This window comes from Heliangelus exortis, chromosome 3 (assembly GCF_036169615.1).
Source record: "Heliangelus exortis chromosome 3, bHelExo1.hap1, whole genome shotgun sequence".
In the NCBI taxonomy this organism is placed as follows: Eukaryota; Metazoa; Chordata; class Aves; order Apodiformes; family Trochilidae; genus Heliangelus; species Heliangelus exortis.
In genome coordinates, this window is record NC_092424.1 from 24,503,482 (window position 1) to 24,513,928 (window position 10,447).

Genomic DNA, 10,447 nt, shown 5'->3' on the forward strand with positions numbered 1-10,447 from the left:
TCAAAAGGGGTTGAAAAATCAAGTAGACAGTACACAAAATCAGTAGGCATTTAATCTTATTTGCTTGGAATATAGATTTATTAGAAAGGATAGGGTGATCTCATCCTTCCAACTTCAGAGTGCAAAAGATGTTTCCTAAGCACCCAGATACTATAGCACAGTGGGGTGAGGAACAGGAAAAGAGCAGCAGTATTGGGTTCAGATTAAGATTCGTGTGCCCCAAACAGAACCTAAAATCCTATAAAGTTAAGCTTAATAGAAGAAACTAACTCCTGAAGAATGTTTTGCCCACCTACAACTCTGAATGCCAAAGAGGTGCTTGTGAAGAAGATCAAGCAGGCAAGTCCCACTGCCCTGTCAAATTGCATTCATATACCATTGTACAAGAGAGGATGAAATAAAGGCTTCAGAAAGTTATTAATGAAAAGGGGGAAGGAGAGGGAGAAAAAAGGAGAGGAATAAGCCCACTGTATCAGAAAACATGGAAATGGTGCTGAACTAGAACTGACAAAATTGTGTGTCTTACTGGTGAAAGCACTTGTACCTGGATAACTTCCATTTCAAGTGTACACCACAGCAACTTATCTTTCAAATCTCTGCCAAATATCTTTCCTCTTGTGTTTTAAAGTCCTTCCAGTTGCTCCAGAATTACCATTTTTCTATTACACAGTTTGAATTTTGAAAAAAATATTTTGTTTGCTTGTTTGGGTTTTTTTGTGTTGTGTTTTTGTTTTTTTGGGTTTTTTTGTTGGTTTGTTTGTTTTTTCTCGAAAACTCTTGATCATCTTCAGGATGGTGTAATTAAAGACTGTATGTTAAAGCATCTGCATGAGGGATGGGTACTGAGCAGTGTGATTTGCTTTCATTCTCTCACTTCCTACTGCTTCCTACTGGCTTTAAATGCCTGTAATGTGCTCTCAAGTTGATAGCATGTGTGTGTCTGTATGTATAAAGTATATGGCTACATAAATTTATCTCCTACCTAATTTATTGCCGTTCTTTAAATTTTCTATCAAAATACAGCTTTTTCATCAGTTCTTTGATTTTTCATTCTTTATTATTTTTCATTCCTCAACTTTTCATTACCTTCAGCCCCGCTGCAAATTTAGGATTATCCATGATACTTCATTCATTTTAACAAATTTTAAATTATTTTTAGGGAGTTGAGTGCTTATGAAAGGTAGCAGCTTGATAGCTTTTAGGCAGTATGTCAGCTTATTTGCTTATTAGGTACAACACTGATAACACCCCTATCCTACCAAAATTAACCATAATACCAAAAAGGTGATTGAACCAGGGAGTCCAAGTATGCTCTGAATTTTTTTTCTTAACTAGTACATACTTAATTGCTTATTTAGTTGATAACACTGGCACCCGTCCATTGGAAACTGAACTAAAATTTTCAAATTATTTTGGGTGCATAAATTTAACAGTAACAACCCAGAGTACCCTACGCAGGGCTGGATTTGAACGAACAAGAGGGAAAAAACAACTCCTCTTAAACTTTTAAAGTTCTGTTTTCTGTGTAACAGCATAGAGATGCTCCAGAATCACTCTTCCTTTTAGTCATAGAGATAGGAAGTGCCACCACCAGGCATGTGGTCCTGACCTCAGTTGGAGGATGCTGGGCCTGGAGTCAAGCAGAAGCTGCACTCACTGAAAGAGACAAATTAGCTGTCTGCTTAGCCACAGATTAAAATTCATCCACTGATCCAAAACAGTGAGACAATAATTTGCTACTCCTACTTTGCTTCACAGCAGATCCTCATTGAGAATAAACCTGCAGTTCAGCATCAGTTTTTATGCCCAGAAAGAAGCACGATGGCACTGTAAACTTGTACCTGGGATAAATAAATGCAAATGTTAAAAAGAAAAAACAGTTGTTAGTGACACAGAGGCTGTAGGAGAGCAGGGTACAAAGACAGCTTCAGGAGTGCTGATGTGATCAGCAGTCAGCATCATTTGTAACTTGTAGCAAATAAAGTGCCATTTCCTCTGAGCAGGGACCTTTTCAGTTTTGCTTTTACCACTGCAGCCTAACTCTCTCCTTCTCTAACTAACCACAGATTTGTTTGAAATGTTATAGACTGAATTGCTTAATGCTGTCTATAAATCTCATGTATGTGAAGTACACAGTATGTAAAAGAGCTTATTTCAAAACCAAGCATAACAAAACTGACCTGCTAGGGAACAGAGCCTCCATCATTTTCCCATTGGTATCAGGTACTGAGCTTGGATTTAGCAACAAACAATGCATGCTTTCAAGTTCATAATTTTTATCTCACAATACAAGACAGAACAACTAATATAATATCAATTATGCAATGCAAGGGTGGCCACCTGGCTGCTTAGGAAATGATTTTGACCCAGATAACAGCAAATATTTTTGTATCAGAGACAAAAGTTTTACATGTGACATCTCCATTGAGCAACATTAATAAAACCAAAACAAAATTTCAAGAAGTAGTACTAAAGTGATACTGCTGGAAAACAGTATATTCACTGCAGTATTTATATACTTTGCATTATCAGCTTCTTTGCAGAGCTGGATTATTCTTACTGTGGCCATTAACAATAGAACAGGGAAAAAAAAAAAGCACTTCCCTCAGTGTATCTGACCAAGTCAAAGAGCTAGTATTCATGTCAATAAAGCTTTACCATTGCTTGTGATGCTAATCCTATGTCATTCCACCCCTGAGATGACTGTATCTAAATCATGAATAAATAAACCACTATATAAAAGTATGTACCTACTTCGGTGTAATGTATCTGACTGTATCTCTGTGGATCTCCGAAAGCTCCAAAAACAGTAGAGTCCCAATAAATCATTTGAATGTAAGTTTAACATTGATTGAAATGGCATTGCAATATTTCATAGGAACATATTCAAAGGCATGTGCAAATACTCCAGGACTTGGACACTCCTAGCTTAAATTTAGAGTGAGGACTAAAATCAAAGTTTATTCAACTTTTCTGGGTATGAGGATGCTTCTTCCTGCTAGCAGTGGCTGGACCATCTTTGTCACTCTAAGAATTCAAAACCTCCCCCCTCACACACCCATATCACCAATAGATAGAAGGTGAAAAGCAGAGCTTTCTGAAGAAGTAAATTTAAGATGATGATGATGATGATACTCTAGAGCTCATTTGAGGCCTCAGTATTTCAGTCCTGGGGAAGGTTTGCAAAAGCATGAGCAGAAGTTAAGGCATCCAGTGTAACTTTGTACAGGTGAGAGTCAGCCTCCCTAAGGTAGGAGACCACCTGTCTCTCCCCAAATTCAACTTGTCCATAAGTGCTACAGTGTTTAAACTACTTTCATGGGTTGTTTTTTATCTGCTCTTTGTGTGTGCATTTGTTTGATAAAAATTTTCAATTTTTATCTTTTTTTTTAACATCAGGGTTACTCCACATTTATATGAAAGGGGAGCACATACAGGCTTAGTTGTGACAGTGGAGAAGTGGTAAGTGCTTGAGATCTGGCAGCTATAATTTGTGACTCTTGGTAAGCTTACAGATTAGTTTAGCCCTCCCTTCAAAAAAAAAAAAAAAAAAAAAAAAGAGCAGTTTGTAACCACAATAAAATGTTTCAACAATAACTAAGGTGAAAAATCTATATGTTTGAACTCCCACTGTTGAATGGAAACTACTGTAAAAGCAGACATTGCATGCTTTCATTGAAGCAGACATACTAATTTTCTGCCTTATAAGTCAGGATGACAGAGGATAGAAAGCTCAGTATAGCCCCATCTCTTCTTGCATGGGCAAAATGAGCTACAATGATGAAGGTAAAGGGTATAGAATTGCATGGAGGGGGCTGATGCTGAGGGTCAACCTCACACTGAGAAGTCAGCCTGCTTAGGTGAAAAGAAATGGAAATTGATTTCCAAACCTCATATAAAACATCAGCAATGTCTTATTTTAATTATTTTATTACTGTTATCTACACCTGAAAAATAAGTTTTTTTTTTTGATCACTACACATTTATTTCTATTCGCCTTCCTGATAAACCAACACACCTTGGGTACTTGCTTCATCAAAATGCAGGTAAGCTTTTCCTAAATAGTGAGAATCGTACAGTTCATGCTAGAGTTATAATTTAAAAAGCTGAGAAAGGTCTTGAATTACCACAAATTAAATCTAAATTGAATTCAGCTCCTGTTTTATTTAGTGGAAGAATAAAGATCTACAGTATACATATTTAATTAGAGTCATAAATGTACCAACATGCTTAAATGTACTAATATTTTTAAACATGTGACTGAATCGACTAATGGACTGGAACAAAGCATATTATCAGAAATGCTGTTTTCATAGTCTGTTTGAAGATAAGGGTAAGTTTAAACTTAGAAAAATAGATTTTTAGTCTAATAAATTTACCTCCCAGAGCCTCTTTTTTACCTTTTGTCAGTACACTCTTGTGATGGGAAAGCTGCACCTATTAATCTGAAAGTGCAATGGATCCTCTCTTGGGGAACAATTTTTCTTGCCTGCATATTTATACCTTCCCCACCCTTGATTTAGAAACTCTCATTTATCTTGAAACAGATGTATATCAAGCCTTCCTCTTGCTTCAGATTATGATCTACTGGGAATTGCTCAGACTTATCAGTGCCACAGATAAAAAGAGTTTCAGACCTTTCCTACTGTACTTGGCTCCTGCTGTGGAGATGTTACGACCTGTATGCTCTGCAGGTGGTCAGGCTGCTGGGTCTGACTTCCCTAAAATCCACTCAGCAGCTACAGTTGTCTTCTCCTGCAGGCAAACTTGGTCAAGACTCTGATTTTAGATGACCCAACTTGTCTTTTGGGACAATCCCTTTACTCACTGCTGTATCCCTGCACAAACTTCAGAGGCACTGATTGTACTATGTATTTAAAGAGAATATTTTTTAAATGAAAACCACTTAATTGATGCAACAAGCATTCTCTATATGCTTCAGACATCATCATTCAAAAGAAACCAAAGCTGATTGTGCGAGTGTTCTTTCACAAGAACATTTTTGTTTGCAGAACATTTTCCCCTGCCCAGAGAAAAACTTTTCTTGTTGACAAGCAGATACTATGGTGGATTGTACCAATGGCCCATCTACACCAGTGTACCTCCTCCTGAACCAGACATATATATCAAGGAAAAATGTTGGAACTACACTGTAACCAAGTGGAAATTACCTCCTGAAGGACCTGCTCTGGTTTCCAAGTCGAACAGTGATGTTCGTCAGTGAGTTCTGTCAGGGAAAAAACAGATTGACTTTTACTTGCTGCTGGATCAGAATGGATGTATTAATATGAAGGTACTCAGAAAAGAGTGTTTGTACTGTCAAAGCCAAAACTTTCAAGGCTGTGTGAGCACAATATCAGGTTTCTCTTTCCTTTCATTTGTTCTTCTTTATTTAACAACTTTCTGTAGCAGCAGTTGATAAGGTGAATTTTACATTCACCTAAAACAAATGCATTTGAAAAGAATAAATGATGGAATTGTGTTAGCTTTTATGTGAATGATTTTGTTTCTGAAGTCTTTATCATTTTGTTCTGCAAGGGAATTAAGAACATGACATGATTAGCATGTAGGAAAAATATCTATGGAAATGCCTGTCCCTATAACTGTTTGATGAATATAATACTTATGGAATAGATAAGGATCTAGTACTTAAAGAGCTACAACTTTCAAACATTCTGGGGAGTACCATTGGCTTAACTGAATCTTGAACTTTGACAACAAACCAGGACTGAAACCTCTAAAAAGTTCTGCTTATGGATAGCCCAGGCATTTAACACTGCTTCCTTCAGGCCCACAGTTAATTTTTACCATTGCAGGGACAACCAGTGACCCTGTGTTCTGCTCAGGAATGTCTGACCATTCACTAGCTCCCAGTTTCTACTGAATGCCCACTCTAGTGGAATATTTTGGTGTTTAAAGATGCACCCAGTTCAAATTTTCCTGTGTTGTTCTTTCCTTTTCATCAGACATTGAGCTCTGTGGAATATTGTTCTTTGGGGTGAAGGTACATCGAGCTGTGAGAAATGTTTGTAAAAGCTAAGGATCTCTCAAGGAGGAATTAGATGGCTTTTGATTATAAATCCTTATTAGTTTTAAGAAACTGCTTTGATTAGATAAAAATGGAGCACTTTGCAGCAAAATTACAGCTTTAGTTAAAATAACTGCAGAAATATATAAGAATGAGTAAAATGGGACATTGTAAAAATATGATTAAGATCTGTGCAACTAGTAATACAGCTGAAAAGAGATACGCACTATTCTGACTTTAATGTATTTGTGGCTAAAAAGTTATATTTAAAAAAAAACATATTCGCTACATATTTACAACTTTGTCATACAAAGACCATAAAGTGGAGTTATATTAATCGATTTATTTTGCAGGTGTTCCTTTCTGCTTCTTTGTACTCATCTAAATCATGAAGAGAAAATGAGAGCACTAGCAAAAGGCAAATACTTTATTTAAAACAAAAAGTGTAATTGTTCAGAAATAGACTATTGACTTTCACTGGGTTAAACAGCTCATGTACTGATTAAGCTTGAAGCTATAATTGTTCTTGTCACCCAAACTCTGCTCAGTCAATATCTTTTTATCATATACATTTTTAATCACATATTAATAAACAAGAAGGTGTGCTTTATTGATGGCTGGATTAGTTTATTGACCATCTCAACAACTCTATATATGGTTTCTCAACACAGAAACAAGGTCAACGTGTAAAGATGAGCAATAGTACATTCACCAACTTTAATATACTTCATTCTGGTAGTCTACTGCCTTTCTAAGAAGTAAAATCTATATAATTGCTCCAACAGCTGTTAGAAATTATTTCATGTTTGAAATCTAAAAACAGTCAAGTAGATTTTGGGTTGAGTTTCATGAATGATAAACTTCTATGAGCCCCCCTAATTTATCATAATTTTGTTACCTTTACACTAAGCTACATTATTTTTTAAACCTTTAGGAATTCAAGTTTTCAGATGCTTGCAGGTTCTTACCAAGTATTCTCTTACTATTTTTATTTTTGAAAATATTTAAACGTTTCAGATTACCCCAACAGCCAACTTTCTTCATCCTTCTAGTCAGTTCTTTTCATCATTTTTCTCTTTGTGAATTGTTGTCATGAGTATTGCCCTTGAGTAATTCAGGTTTGGAATGATGTTTCTAAAACTACTGTATAAAATTAACAATTGAGTCAATTATAGAGCATGACGGTACCTGTGTGTGTTCTTTCCTGTCAGACAAAACCTGTGCAGAGGAACTCCCACCCTCCCCCACTTTTTTTTTTTTTTTTTTTTTTTAATTGCTTTTATTTTTCAAAGGAATGGAAAGTGGAACAGAATGAGATCTCTTCATCAGCATCTCCATTTTTACAAAGAACTGTTTTGCAACAGAAAAGTATTCAGTTGAAAATATGTTGATGACTCTGCCACTCAGCCATTTATAAGATCACTGAAAAATGGACGTCATGTGGAAAACAAGCTGACTGCCAGCACGCACAGGGGGGCACAACAGTCAGCCACAAAGACAAAGTGTGTTTCCAACCTGAAGTTGGCAACCTCTAAACCCCTCTAAAAACCTTTCAAATGCTTTTCTCCTTAAGCTATGAGCTTGAAATAGGTCAAAAAGGATCAGCCACTGCAGTATCGCGTATCAGTAACTGTGTTTTTTACCAGCGTCTCATGCCTGAACTGCTTAGGTGATGAGATGCATGAAAAGAAAAAAAAAAATTGGCTCGGCTTTCTCTCATATCATATGCTGAGGCACTATCACTTCTCTTTACCTTGCAGTCCTTCAGATGCCTCTCAAATAAGCTCCATTCTCCCCTATGGATTACTGCACACAGCAAAGAGAGGCCGACTGGAGAGGTCTCTCCACTTCTATGCCCATCTGAAAGCTGCATTTTGTCTTTGTCTAACATGTTCAGTATTACAAGCTTCATTTTCCAAACAGATTCATTCCCTTATTATCTGACTACATTTCTGCTTTTTCCAGGTCCTTTTATGCAACTGGTTGAATTTATATGGTTTTTTTAGGAAGAGGGAAAAAAAAAACTTGATACGATCCAGTAGTGTTTTTCCAAGCCTTTGATATTGGAGTTTAAAAGATGTACTTTAGGTTGCTAGTCAAAGCAACACTTAAGAGCCATATATGCCAGGGTGTAAAAAAAATCTAGTGCAACAGTGAAGAGAAAGATGCTAGTGCAGAGTGTTATTAAACAACAAGCAATTGCCCCCAGGTACTTCAGATTTAAAAGGGAAAGTTTGAGAAAACAAGTGTAGAAGAGAGAAGCCTTCACTCCACTAACACCTTGATATACTGCGAACAGTCAGGCTGAACTCCACATTACCACAAGATCTTCTCAGGAAACTAAAGATGTTACAGAAACACATCCAAACCAGATTCTGCAGATGACTAACATGCTGGCAAAACCATTCATATTCACAAGTACTATGCATGTAGAAGTGTGAAGTGCACCAAGATGTTTGTGTAGAAGTTCTGGTCATGTAAGGTAAAGCTTCCCAGAGGCACTTTTTAATTGGTCTAATTTTCCCTGCTAAACATCATCAAAGTTTTAGATGTTCAGGCCAGGTCTTGTCACTTTACAGTTTCATCACTTTTTGGATTACCTTCTTCCAGCATAAACGTTCTCCAGCATATTTGCTACCTGTGTGTTTTATTTCCTTTCACATGCACCCTTCCGTCCTGTCTTACTCTGTCCTTAAAAAGTAGAAAAGAGAAAATTGTGGAGAATGAACTAGTATTCAACACCTCAAGGTAAGTGCCTGTTCAGATACTTTGTAATTCCAAGGGCAGGCACAGGAAATCTTCCCAGCACTTTAGGAATATATTCCACTCTCCTCCCACTTAATTTCTGGTCTTTTTTATTAAAAAAAGACAAAATGCAAGAAAAAAACAGCAAGTAAGCAAGCTGTAGATTCCATATGCTGCTCCCTATGTAGATATGAAGGAAGTATATGGAATTAGGTAAGCAAAAGCATTTCTGGGAAAGTTGTTATTAAAGGGAAGGCAACTGCTAGAGCCAGTTTATGAAATGATTGAAATGAGTACTGTGCACAATGAATAGGCTAATTTCCATAGTAGGAACACACCAAATCATGCCAGCATGGGCTGACTCACCACAAGTAGGTGGGTTTGACTCCTGGCTCTGACATTGACTTATTGCACAGCCTTAGGGAAATCCCTAAACATTTATTTTTACTTCTCTATTTATATGATTTGGATAATACTTACATACCTGAAGGGGATATTTTAAGATACAATATGTTTAAGATACTACAAAGATTTTAAATGCTGTATAACATAGCTAAGCCTCATTAACACTGTCAGGCTAAAGTAAACACTGAGTGATTTAGGTAATGTGGTACATGTTCCTGGAACTGGAGAACTTCACTGAACAAAGAGCAAAATCTTCAAAGAGCCAGAGGAAATGGAAGGTACAGACCATTGTAAAGCCAAAGTACTTTGCAAGGATGGGTGAATTTTGTAGGGAAGGAAGAACAAGTTCGTTTAACAGGCAACAGTTCAGTTTTCATTAATTATTTGTCTGGGCAGAGCTGAAAAGCAACATGTGCTTAGAAATGGGTGAAGGAAACAGAACCTATAGGCCTCAGTTTCCCAGCTATATTGAAGCTAGGGAGGACTTTGCCAAGGTGAGACCTGAGGGTATGTTTTTATTTCCTATATTGTGTGAAAACACAAGTGTTGAAAGAGATGCCCTTCATCCAGACCTTCCTGGCCTGTAAGCTTTCTTCAGAACAACACAAGGTGCTCTGGGGGCTCCTCAGGACTGGAGCACACAAAATGGACAACACTTATCCTGCTGAAAATTCCAGTGGGTGGGAAGTCCTGGCATGGTGAGAGATGAGCTGGAAACCTTTGTGGAAGTGAGGGTCTCAGCTAAGTCACTGCATAGAGAGCCCATTGTAGTCACTCCACTGAACTCATCTGCTGCAAGGACAGAAGCAAGAGGACCCAGACCTCTGCCTGGAGGCTCTGGGTTTGCTATCAAATCCTTAAACTCTACTTACAGCAGAAAGAATGTATTTCTGGGCTAACTCAGAGAGAGGAAAACCCATCACGCAGAATATCAAATAATAAGGCAGCATGAGCACTTCTGAGACTTTCTTCCCTCCCCACCTTCCCTTTTCTTTTTTTGTGCCTTCTCCATCATATTTTTCCACACTAAGGGCCTTCACAAAAAACCACACTCTTGAAAGAAGTGTGAGGGGAGGTCTAGCAGCACAGAGAGTGGTATAATAGGTTGCAAAATCAGGTTAATGGCTCTAGGAGTCTGTAGCAATTAGTGCCAAGATTCATTTTTTCATTAGATAAATTTCTTTTGTCTTTGTACTAAACCTGAGAAAATAAGTTGAGTAGCCTAGCTTTGAGAGAGTTGTGATCTGGACAGAACTTCCATTTTCTGGA